The 13,079-nt window shown below is 35.4% G+C and overlaps 1 protein-coding gene across 7 annotated transcripts in view; it reads left to right on the forward strand.

Annotated features, from left to right (window-relative positions):
• PTPRD (protein tyrosine phosphatase receptor type D) overlaps positions 1-13,079 on the forward strand; it is a 1,592,809-nt gene that overhangs the window by 158,315 nt on the left and 1,421,415 nt on the right. For all 7 annotated transcript variants that reach the window (XM_055135922.1, XM_055135897.1, XM_055135904.1 and 4 more), the window contains exon 2: positions 8,978-9,019. The gene's annotated coding sequence lies outside the window, so the exon portion shown is untranslated. The remainder of the gene's footprint in view (positions 1-8,977; positions 9,020-13,079) is intronic.

Raw genomic sequence — 13,079 nt, forward strand, 5'->3', positions numbered from 1 at the left:
ATAATAAAATGAGTGCATATAAACTATTCAGTTTTTAGAAATACTTGATGTAATTTTTTGGCATATCCAATACGCACGGGTAGCTTGCCAGGCTCTGCCGCGAGGGCTCGATACTCTCGGTAGCTTGCCGGGCTAAGTCTCTCAATGAGAGACGTTACTGGTGCCCGCTCGAACAAATTGATGAGCAACGGAATGACAGTGACAGTGACAGTGACTTGATGTAATGTCTAAATATTCAGATAGCACTTTTGCTTCAGCATGATGAATTGACATTTATGCATTTATTGTACCTCTAACAGCACTTTTTTCATCTTCGGAAATGTAAGTGTGTTCAACTCTCACTTGGTGTTCATATGGCAAAGCTTATCCTGCTTCATTCCAATAACAGAGGCAAGAGCAAAGTATGACATATTCTTTAGACTTCACGTTTTATGTCAACAATATTTGGTAATATGTCTTATTTAATAAACGGAAGACTACATCTTTATCTTCCAAATGTAAAAGAAAAAGATATTTTTGGATATCAGTATTGTTAATTATTTTGGAAATAAAAGAGTCAGTTTAATAAAAGAGTCAATGTGTTCTCTATTGCATTAACAAGCCACAGCTATGAAAACACTCTTTATACTCATTCTGAGATAATGGATGCATTTTCTTAAAAAAAAAAAAAGGCCGTGATTAATTTGCAACTTAAAATTTAAAGTATTTTACTAACTTAAAAAAGGGTATATGTTGTAGGAAGAAAAAGGAAAAGGTTTACTGTTAAGGGAATCTCTATTATTTGGGTTAATTTAATTTTATGCAGTAAAATACGTTTATATCCAGATCTGTTCCCCTAAAATTATATAGTTGACTTAATAATGTCATGCCAGTAAAGTGTCTTTGAACATAGTTATGAATAATAAAAGCGTTATATGTAAAATTTATATAACGAAATATCTTTTTCTTTTACATTTGGAAGATAAAGATGTAGTCTTACCTGTGGAGTGAACAACATTTCTGTAATCTGAGACATTTTACTTGTTTTCTTTATAAGGGTTAAGGTGGGGCTAATATGCAAGGTAGTTGGATGGATTATGAAATAATGCAAATTACTAGTGTCTATTGATAGATCTTTTAGAGAGATTACTGGATGTTAAGTACTTGGATGAAAGGGAACAAACAATTTTAAGACTTTGATGTAGCTATCAAATTGTTTGCTAATTTATATTACCAACAGCATTAAATGAAGATGGTATTTTGTCATGATCTGCTCTTTATTATCAAAACAAAACAAAATAACACAAAGACTTGATTCTTTTTTAAAAGTTATTATTCATCTTTTTTTGAAAAATACCTTCAAAGATAGAAATATAGGCCACGTTGTTCCCAGTAATGAAAAATTTTGTGAAAGACTCTTCAGTTCACAAGAGGAGTACTTTAAAGTACATTTGAAGAGGTGACAATGGGAGTAGCATCACCTAATAGATTATCCTTAAAACGGAGGTGCATCAAAAACATCTATTATGCGAGAAGTTCACAGAAGAGAAAAATATTTGTTAAGCAGAAAGATAAGAGAACATTTAAAACTTATCTGTACCATATGTTTGCGTAGGGAAATTCTAATTGTTCTAATTTTCTTGCTAACTACAATATAAAGCCACAGATTGGAGTCTTAAGACACATACCTTTTTCCTCATGATTCTGTAGGCTAGATTTCCCAGATCAACTATAGGGCTGGTTCCTTTTGAGGTACAGCTCTCCTCTCCTGGAACCATTGCATGGTCTGTACTCACTATCTCTTTGTCTATGGTCTTATATCTCACTTAATGGCATTTTACTCTAACTTCTGTTACAAAGACATTATCTCTAAATATAGCCATATTCTGAGGTATCAGGAAGTAATATTTCAAAATGAGTTTGAGAAATCACAATTTCTCAAATATATTCCATAATAATAATATATTCCAAAGTCTGGGTATATTGTAAAATGTAATACAAAATAACACTACTGGTAATAATGCTTCTTTATTAAGTTGCTAATTGTTTTGGTATTATAGCCATTATTTTCATAATCATTATTAAAGAACAAATATTGCATACCATGGTTATCCTGAACTTTTTTAGAATCTTATGTTTATAAGCACATATGATTTTATAATAAATAAACACCAAGAAATTCAGGTTGAGTCTGCAAGTGCATTTTGCACCTAAATAGCATCTATCATTTGAATAAAACATATATTTTTAATTTGCTACTAAAAAATAGATCATGGATCAGTGAAAAATTAAAAAAACAAAAGATGTAAAAAGTTCCCCCAATTTAGGTGAAGAATAAGTTATTTTAAGAACTTAATATTTAAATGTGGTGATGTAGAGTAACTCCCCAGCTATCATTATAAACTTCTGGGAATTACTATTTTTGTTCCTGGGTCATACCTGTCAGTGCTCAGGGTTTACTCCTAGCTCTATGTTAACGGACCACTCCTTGTGGGGCTCAGGGAACCATATGGGGTGCTGGGAATTGAACGTGAGGAAGCAATATGAAGACAAGTAACCTACCTGCTGTACAATTGCTCTGGGTTCAACTTCAGACAACTTTAACAGAGAAAAATGATGTAGCCTGGATAAAAACTTCCACAATAAACTCTGTCACAAATGCTTACAAATTTGACAATTGGGATGTGCTTATGTTTCAGCTAAGGGATTTATACTTCCAATTTTGATCATAAACTACATAGTTATTCTGTACTTCACAATGTAGCACGTAGCACTGTCGTCTCTTTGTTCATCGATTTGCTCCAGCTGGCACCAGTAATGTCTCCATTGTGAGACTCGTTACTGTTTTTTGCATATTGAATATGCCATGGGTAGCTTGCCAGGCTCTTCCGTGCGGGCAGGATACTCTCGACAGCTTGGCAGGCTCTCCAAGAGGGATGGAAGAATCGAATCCAGGTCAGCCGCATGCAAGGCAAATGCCCTACCCTCTGTGCTATTGCCCCAGTGCATATGAAAGTAAAAATCTTGCATCCTCTAAATGTATGTACTTACTCATGCATGCACTATCAATTCCTCATTTGGAATTTGCAAATGGAGATACTGGAAAGAATGGGTGTTGGAACATTATATGACCGAAACAAAATCAGGAACAACTTTGTAACTATGTCTCTCATTGTGATTCAATTTTTAAAAATTTGTAAACAGAGATATGGGAAGATATAAAATAGTGGTTATATATGCATACATGTAGGTCTGGAAATCAAATTAATATATTGATCTCAAATTTATTAATTATTAATACTTAAGGTGGGATTACTCAAATGGTGACCAATTCAAAAACACTTATATTGAACAGTAGGGACATTCTGATGCTAATATACTTTAAAGTAAAATGATTTGGCTGTGGTGAAGTAATTGTTTGACCTAGTTATGTAAGAACACAGTTGTTATATAATACTTTCTAAAATACAGGAAGGTTGTGTAGGTCTCTGTATTTCATTAATAAGCTTTTTGACAATTTCAAAAATTTTCCCTAAGAATATCTCTTTTGAACTTTAGTATAAACTTATGGGGACAAATGGGCAGGGAAGCACGGGAGGGATCTGGATGAGGGCACTTTGAGACAAGGAGGAGGTAAGCTACACTGCTGGAGGGGGTGGTGCTAAAATGTTTTATGTGACAATTCTACCATGAACAGTATTTGAAGCTTCAGTGCCTAATGTTAAAAATATATATCTTTTAAATAATAATACTGGTCCACATAAACAAAATACTCTTTTCCTTTCCCTAATGGTACTTTAAGCTGTAGTGTAAAAAGTGGTATTAGAAAGAACAAAGAGATAGTTAAGATATAAGCCTTGTATACAACTGACCCCATTTCAAATTCCTAGTACCGTATATGGTCCCTGAGCACTGTGAGGGGTCATTCCTGAGCACAGAGCCATGAGTTGCTCCTGAGCGCCACTGGATGTGGCCCAACCCAATCTACAAATGGTTTGTTTTCGCTAAGATATTTGGTCTCTGAAGTGAAGTTCCTTAGTGTAATCAACAAACACAGCGTGATTTTTAGATTGCAAATCCCATTAAATTAATATTAAGAAAACATTTATCATTAACAGGTTAAATACTTCTAGCAATGTGGAAATTAACAAAATGGTCTCAAATTAGTGGAATGAGAATGGTGCCCAATTATTCTTTATTTTGAATGATAACTATTTTCTAAGATTGTATTTAAGTTACTGTTCATGCTCTATATTTATTTTTGCATTCAATAGAATTACGTTGATGTTGCCTACAGAAGTTTGTGACTTTGATATAAATTAAAATTACTTAAAGAAACCATTTTGTTTTCTTAAAGTGATCTTTATTTTTTTAAAATAATTCACATCAAATTTCTATAAACATAAGGCCAAAAGTTGATTATGTAAACTGAATTATTTCAAGCAGAATTATGGCCTGATTTAGAACTGATAATTCCTTAAAATGGTAATATCATACTCAGCCATTCGATAAAAATATTTTTGATCCTGAAAATCTTTTGAGAAAATAAATGGGAATACAGTTGCCGATAGACTCAGACTGGCATTCTATAAGAAAGCCTTTTGATCTAAATTTAATACATGACTGAATTAAATACTAGGTTGGCCATGTTTAAGTATATCATTAGTAACTAAAACTCTCTGTCAAACCTCTTAAACAAGATTAGTCTTTTTTCCCTGGAAAATTCACTCTATTAAAATTAGGTGATATTAATTTTAGATGTTAGTAATATACTGAGAGAGAAGGAGCACTCTCTCACCCATAAATATCACTTCTCTGCCCCCATTCTTGACACATTACTCTTATATTCAACACATTACTCTTATATTCAACCTAAAAGTGGGGATTGTTCTCTGCCTTATAAGATGTTCAGCTATATCACGAGCCTCTTCATACCAGACCCTTTGTAGCACCTACTCTACGCCTAATAGTGGCAACAAAAATGCCTCCAGAAGTGAATTAAAGTTCTCACTTGAGTACCAGAGGGAAAGAAATGCACTCCTGTTTTAAAAAAAAATCCTGCATTTGACAAAAATGGGATCTTTTATATATATGTGTAAAAGTTTTATTTGTAATAGTCAAATACTATCCACAAAATTCTGTTCATGGGTAAATGGATAAGGAATTGTGAAATACCAATGATGGAATACTTCTTAACAGAGGAAATGAGTCTTGATGTATGCATCATAAATTGATCATAGAAGACTAAAAACTATATATTATATAATTCCATTAACATAGTATTTTGTGCTATTTGGAATATTCATTATTCTGATAGAATAACATGACTTCCATTCATCATCATCATCATCATCACCATCATCATCATCTCATTGATCATTGAATTTCTCAAGCGGTCTCAGTAATGTCTCCATTCATCCTAAACCCTGAGATTTCAGAAGCCTCTCTTTACTTGTCCTTCCCAATGATGCCACATTGGAGACTCTTTCAGGGTCAGGGGAATGAGACCCATCATTGTTACTGGTTTTGGCAAATGAATACGCCATGGGAAGTTTTCCAGGCTCTCCCATGTGAACAGGAGACTCTAGGTAGCTTGCCAGATTCTCCCAGAGGGAGAAGTAGGCTATTATAAGATGTCTTCTGGGAGCTTGGTTTAATAGTCTCTGGATGTTGGCCCTTGGTGGGATTACACTGCGCCAGGGGCAGTCCCTGGGTGTGACCGCATAACTACTGGAAAATGGGAAATCTGGGCAGAGGAGGCCCAGTTCCGATTCAAACAGGCTTGGAGGTCTCCGCCCCGGGTCCCACACACCTGAGTTCCTCTGCCAGCACCTTCAAGCGGGAGAGGGGCCTTGAGCATGGCTGTGGCTAGGCTCCGGAGGTCTTCAGCCTCGGGAGCTCTGCTGGGGGTGGGGAGGGAAGCTGGAGTCCATCCCCTCCGAGGGGCCCTGGGGAAGATAGCTAGGCACGTGTGCAAGAGACTGCCAAAAATGGGATGTTTTGAAAAAATTACTGCCCACTTTACCACCATGACAAATATTCATCTGTAAACGTAATGATACACAATGATATACAGTGAGTAAAGTGCTAACCTTGCACATGGCTAATGTAGGATAATTCCGTGGCACAGCATTTATATGGTTTTGGTTTCTGTCTTTAATTTCTTTTTTAAATTTCTGGACCACCCTCAATATGCTGTTCAGGAATTACTCCCAAACTGATGTGCAGGAGGCAGTTTTAATGGAAATCTTATGTGCAGGGATTTAAACCTCAGGCTACTACATGCTATGCATATGCTCCAGCCCTTTCACCTATCTTTCTGCTTTCTGATTTTTATTCATTTTATCAGTTTATTTTTTAAAGATTCAAAAGTCAGCTATAGAAAGCAGTAAGTAAAATATAATGCATATGAAGATTGGGGCACTTTAATATCTTAAAAAAGTAACACTAGACCATGGAGACAACTCGTCAGGGACACTTGTCTTGCATGTGCAAAGACCCAGGGGATAGTTAGCTGACTCTTTTCTGCCTTCTATTGTTTTCAATAGGTTTCCTGCATCTTGGATCTCCGTGATAGTTCCCTCAGTTGTTACTCTACTGCTCAGACCTTCTTTGGAATGTTCTTTATAAACCATCACACTCCCTATTTCTGTCATTTCTCACTGTAACTTTGTCACTTCCACTCTCACGCTTTCTTGTGACATGCTATCTGTGCCATCTTTGAGCTCATTAAAATCCTTACTATAGTATCACTAAACTCATTCTCTGAGAACATGTAGTCCTGATTGATGCTGGTTGAACCTTCCATGCCACTGTTTTCATTGAAATTGTTGGGCTTCTACACCTCCTCTGCATTGTATTTGCTGTTGCACTGGGGTATCAGAGGAATTAGGCTGGAGTTTGCTCTTTTTCTTCCTGACACTTTTTACTCAGTGACAGGAAGTAGAATTGTGAGCAGTGTGAGATCTGATGAGGAAAGCTGTCCCATAGCTGCTCAAATGGCCAGACGGTTTAAGAGATGTGGAAATGGGCCTGTTGATATGGTAGATGTCATGCGTGGAGGCAGCCAGGACTTAGGCAGAAGTGAGGGGATTCCATTTATGTTCAAAAAAGGCATAGGAGATGCCAGCTGGGGAGATTAGTGTCACGGTGAGGAATAAGCAGAGGTTCAAGAAATGTTTGGCTGGGCCTGTTGATATTTTCTGTTTTTTAGAGCTAACACTCATTTACCTACTCACTATGTCCCCCAAAAGATTTTAAATGATTCTATTTATTTTCACCTAATCTTTACAAAAATTTTATTGTAAGAGAAAATTTGAGGCTCATAGATGTATGTACAATTTTTCTGAAGTTTAGATTGGTTCATAACCTAAGGACAAGTTTCAAAATCAGGAAATGAGAGGGTCTAATTAAGGAATCTATCTTGCATGTGTATTTCTGAAATTTTTAAATAGCATATTGTTAAAAGGGCTGGAAGTCAGTATTGAGATTAAGGCACTTGGCTGCATGCAGCAGAGCCCAGTTTGATTCCTCCACGGCATATGGCCCCACAGGAACCATCAGGAGTGATCCCTACGCCTTGAGGCAGGAGTAAACTCTGAGCACAACTAGGTATGGCTTACCTCTGCCCCAAAGAAAGTTCTGGTATTGAACACTGTCCTATGTAAACCTCTTGAGTATATGTGCATGCGACTTGTGCTCTTCTGTATATGTGTTTGTTTGAGTGTGTTAACATTCTGTATTGCATTGTTCTGAAACATTTTTATGTAATAATGAGAAACTCTTAATTCATAGATTGGGCTCAGTAACTGGATTATCCACTCAAATGCCTTCTAAAGCCAAACTTCCATGAGATTGTCTACTACCCGGCGATGCACAGGGGTCAATCCTGGCTTTGCGCACAGGAATTACCCCTGGCGATGCTCAGTGGACCAAATGGGATGCTGGGAATCGAACCCAGGTTGGCCTCATGCAAGGAAAAATGCCTTACCCACTGTGCTATCGCTCCAGCCCCGAGATTGTATACTTTAATGTAGAAGAAAATTAGTTCGCACTTTCTGGATGCCATTATCATTCGCAGTAAAATTTCATTTTAAACTACTAGGGAGAATCACAAAAGAAGCTTATATCCTCTGATTTTTATTTCCATATCTGGAAATTTCAGGCAGATAGGATACCAAAATATACGAACAAAGAGGTTATTCCATTCCACATGTAATTGAAATCATTATAATTAGTATAATCACATTTACAATGAGATTTTTAGATTTGTATCTGTGCTTTTACATAGGTCAATCTCTGAACAAGTCTGGAAAAGAGGCACCTGCACCTAATATAGTAATAAAACAGAAGTGTTGGAAATACTGTGCTTTAGTATTTGAGTCAATTTCCTATTTTTTTATTTTTAAAGTACTCAAAATCATTTGAACATATTTAAGTGTATTATCTGCACATTATATTCTAGTTGAACTGCCTGCAAGTTTGAAATAGCATTACTGTGAAAATGGCCCTCAGTTAACTTTAATTGGTGCTCCACTGCTACATTTTGATGAAGCAAAACTTTTTATTATCATCAAGTCTGTCTAACCTTCTTAAACTTTTCTTTTGAAACCTAATATTTTGCATACCATTAAAAAAGTGGTGTGCATGGTTGTGCATAAAATTGACTGTGTATATTAGGAATTACTGCTTCGTATTTCACTCTGAGATGGGGAAAATATTTATTTTCAAGCAAAAAAAATAGATTTCCTTTGGAGGTTCAGATTTTGAAGTGCTTCCAAATATTTACATTTTATATTTCCCTTTTCTTAATTATCTTAATCAGAAAAGGTTAATAAGTTGTTTAAAAGTCAGTGAGGTAAATGTATAACATGATAGGTTGTATAACAACCTATCATGTTATAGGTTAAAGCCATGTTCTTATTTTAATTTCATATATTAATATTTTATCTGTCAGTTACATTAAATAGATTAATAAGAATATACTTTTTAATTTTAGGTTCCTGTCCTGAGACCACAGCAGGATGTGCCTTGGGAAAAGGTATGGATATTCAAAATATATTTTAATTTTTCTACACTAAAAATATCCAGATATCATTGCAATGTATTATGATCCATATCTCCAAATATGTGGAATTATATTACATGTTCATATATAACAATATACATTCTGATAATTTGACATCTGAGAAATAGACATAGTGAGAAATCTTCAGAGGTAGAAATCTGATTATTAAGTATAAAAAAATCCTTAATGAGTGCCCTCACAAATAAGTAATCACTAATATTCTTGCATATCAACAATTGAGCTGTTCTTTGGGTGGTAGAAAGTATTTGACATACTCTTTTGTTGTTTTTAATTGTAGTGATTTTTATTATTCCAATAATTTAACTTTAAATTATTAAATGTGTATTAGTTCAAAACCACTTATTATAGTCAAGACTTGGAGTACAAAACACTGAAATTAGTTTACAATTACAAGTCAATTTGAAAAATGGAAATAAACAGGAAAAAATATACACAATAAACAACCCATAAGAATATTTAAGTGCACTGTATGAAGGGTAATAACAAAGAAATAAGGTTAATACAGGATGCCAGTGTTTCAAAATGAATGCTTTTGTAAAAAAGGTTTATTGGAACAAAGATCATTACAAATAACATGAATTGTAGCAACCCTAGTCCTAAAAGAGGATTGAAAAGAATATATTCAAGATGAACAAAAAGTAAATAGGATGAAGTTGATAGGTAAAGATTAAAGTAATTCAAATTCTTGGGGACTGCAGCAAAGAAAGACAAGACTTGCTAAAATAAATCTTAGTATATGGGCTAGTTAAAAATGACCTTTCTGGTGAAAGCAGCAAAGGAAAAAATGCATTTTTAATAATATGTAAATAATTATTGTGAATTCTAAAATGAGATATGAGTTTGTTTTTATTTCTCTAGTTGCATCTAAATATCACATAGGGACCAGGGAACTTGTTCACTGGGCTGACATACATGCTTTGCCTGCAAGGAGGCCCAGCTTCAATCCCCCTCTCCCCTACATGGTGCCCCACGCACTGCCAGGAGATCTCCTCACCTCAGAAATGTAAAAGGAGTAGTCTTGGCCCCCCAAACAGGAAGTGTACAAAATCAATATGTAATAGAACTGTTAATGTCTGATTATAGTTTCTCTAGATCATTTCCTTATTTAGGCTCCTTCTAACCTTTGGCAAAAGTTGGTGAGACAGTTCACTGTTATTTTTTTATTTTCCTATTAACTAAAGCATTTTATATTGAAAGGAAAGCAGGTAATAATCTTGTAGTTATACGGAAAAGGTGGACATAAATGCTCTATTTAGTAATAATGCTGTCCTGTTCTTGGCAAATACAATATTTGAGGAAAAACATGTACATATCTTTATCATTTAATCTGACAAAAAAAACTTCTGCATATCTGATGCCATGTTTATATGGAAAAAATCCAGATGCATATCTGTTTACATATGTGGAAAACTTTCTAAGATTTTAAAAGTGAAGCACATTCCCAGATTTTTTTTCTCGATCCTGTTTTTCATATAATTTCCCTCTCAGTTCTCAGTCATTTCCAGTCCTTATTCCAAGAATGATATGATTTTCGAAGATCCAAGGAATGCATGCCAGCCAATATGCACTGCCAGACAGGGAATGAATGGCTGCAGGCACAAATCTCTGCTGTGTTAAGGCTTTGGCATGACATTTGGCAGAGAACTAAATCAAACAGAGTGCAATGCAAATCATGTTTCCCATAGATGTTCAGCCTTAATCTCAAGCATACTGCTAGTTATTACTATTCTTTCCCCCTGATATTCCAAGGAGTGACATTTTCTCGTAATAAAAAGTAGAACATTTTCCAAGTCATCTCATAGGATGAAGAAATAGGAGAATCAAGGCATTGAAGATCATCGTCCCTGAGTTTGAAGAATGACTTGCAGTAACCTAGTGTAGAATCTAGAATATATGATCTCAGATAAAAAATTAATATACTAATAAGTTATAGCATGAGATATATGGGCAGGAAGTTTACATAAATTGCCTAAAGTACATCTTATGTCCCATAATTTAATGTTATTTTACTCCTTCCGGTTTCCGTAATAAGTTCCTCTCTTCCCGTTTGCTGCCATTGTTGTATATCTGGGAGGCCATACAAGAGCACACAGGTTAAACACATCATTTTAACATGATTTTCTAAAATGATATAATGCAGGCATTAATGAGTTGGGGAATATAGAAAACTCACTTTAATTAATATGATCTCCTGGAAAGGTTGATCTTTCAGATATCTTGGAGGTTAATGATGAACTAGTCAAAAATAAGTTAATTGTAAATATTTGAAAATGGGAAGTATTTTACATAAAATAATAAGGTTTTCTCATTTATCCTAGGATTCTAATACAAGCATTTAAGTGGTTTCTGTTTGAATTATTCCATTATCAGTGGGGAGTCTAAACCTATTTGAATACACTGCAGATACAAGGAAAAAGAAAAGGGTTGGCTGGGCTGTAACTTGTTACTCAGATTTCCCACAGAAATAGACTAGAAATCTTGTAAAGAGATCTTTTGGGAGACATTGCAAAAAGTTCAGCTCAGAGGACAAATCCATTATCTAGAATTTTTCACAATCATGGCAATCCAGGGAAACAAATCATACTGGGAATTTAACCTGAGCAAAGGTATAACACTATGTGAGAGAAGAAAAGAAGCAACTTCTGTAAGTTCAGTAGACTGCCATATGTTTTGTCAATCATAAGGGTAATTTAAGAGAGACTGCAAGACTTTGTGGCATATGTGCCTCACTTTGAAGTTAGGTGCCTCAGTGTGTGCCCTAATTGCTAATGGTTATACATAGATAAGTTTGATGCTCAAAATTTTAAATGAAGGATACAGGCACAATGTCAGAATCTTAGCTCAGGGAAATAGGGTTCAAAAGACCCCTGGGATAATGTTTACTCTTTACTATCTGGGTTTTGTGGGAGTGTTTCCAGGAAGAGAGGTCAAGACCTGCAGGACAGTCAGGAGAGGCAGCCATCTTACCAATTAAATATAATTGCTTTAACCGTCAGTGCAGTCAATATCAGTACAGACAGATTGAATACCATCCTAGACTATGTGTCTATTACTTCAGTGTCTCATAGAGCTAGCTAAAGTTAGATCGTCTAAATAAAAGAAACCTAAACAAAAAGAATGATTGTTATTATTTTAAAATAACAAATGAAGAGTTCATCAGAAGTGGTTTGATGGAGTCTGGCATACTAAATGTATAAAATTACTTTTTGGCTTTGTTTATTTCATGAACCATGATCTGTCATGTTCTGGCAGATACTTTTCTGCTGGGTAGCATACCTGCTTACCTGAGTCCAACAGCTACTCAATCCCTCTTGGATATTAGAATACCTTAATTTTACTGTTTAGAATTCATTATTTAATCATTTAAACTCATATTTGACTTAAAGATTCCCTAGCCTTGACTGAACACAGGTCGTATGATGTTTAATTTGTTCCAGGTCTATGGGGTGAGTGGGTGGGAGAGGTGAGTAGGTGTGAAGGACTGGGGCATCAGAGATCACTACCTTCTCATATCCCTTGCTCCTTCCTAGTTTCTTGTTTGTGTTATAGTACAGAAGGAAGGAAGGACTCTCAATGTTCTAATGAAATCTTGGAGAATGACTTCCCACTGTCTGCTGGTGGGCATTGCTACTCTCGTGTGTCTTGGATGCTCAGATACTACAAAATCGTGTTTTGGTGGCTCCTGAGAACATCTTTTAGGGGATTTCTGCATCTTTCTCTAGTATAGCAGATAGGAATAAGATTTTGGTCTGTTTCTATCTACTGAGTTTAGAAGCTTTCCGTAGAAAAATCTGTAGATGATTGCACCACAGACTTCAAATGTAAGAAATTACTAATACTTACCTTAATTTAAATGAAGTATTAGGCTTAGCAAAGTCACTTGAATAGAAGAGAGACTATACTAAATGATGTCTTTTGTTAAATAATTGAAAAAGTACAGGGGTACGGTGCCACCAGCAGGTCAACCTGTACCTGCAGGAAGAGTGCATCGGCAGCCTGATGGTGCTTTCAC

Source organism: Sorex araneus, chromosome 1 (assembly GCF_027595985.1).
Source record: "Sorex araneus isolate mSorAra2 chromosome 1, mSorAra2.pri, whole genome shotgun sequence".
Taxonomy (NCBI): domain Eukaryota; kingdom Metazoa; phylum Chordata; class Mammalia; order Eulipotyphla; family Soricidae; genus Sorex; species Sorex araneus.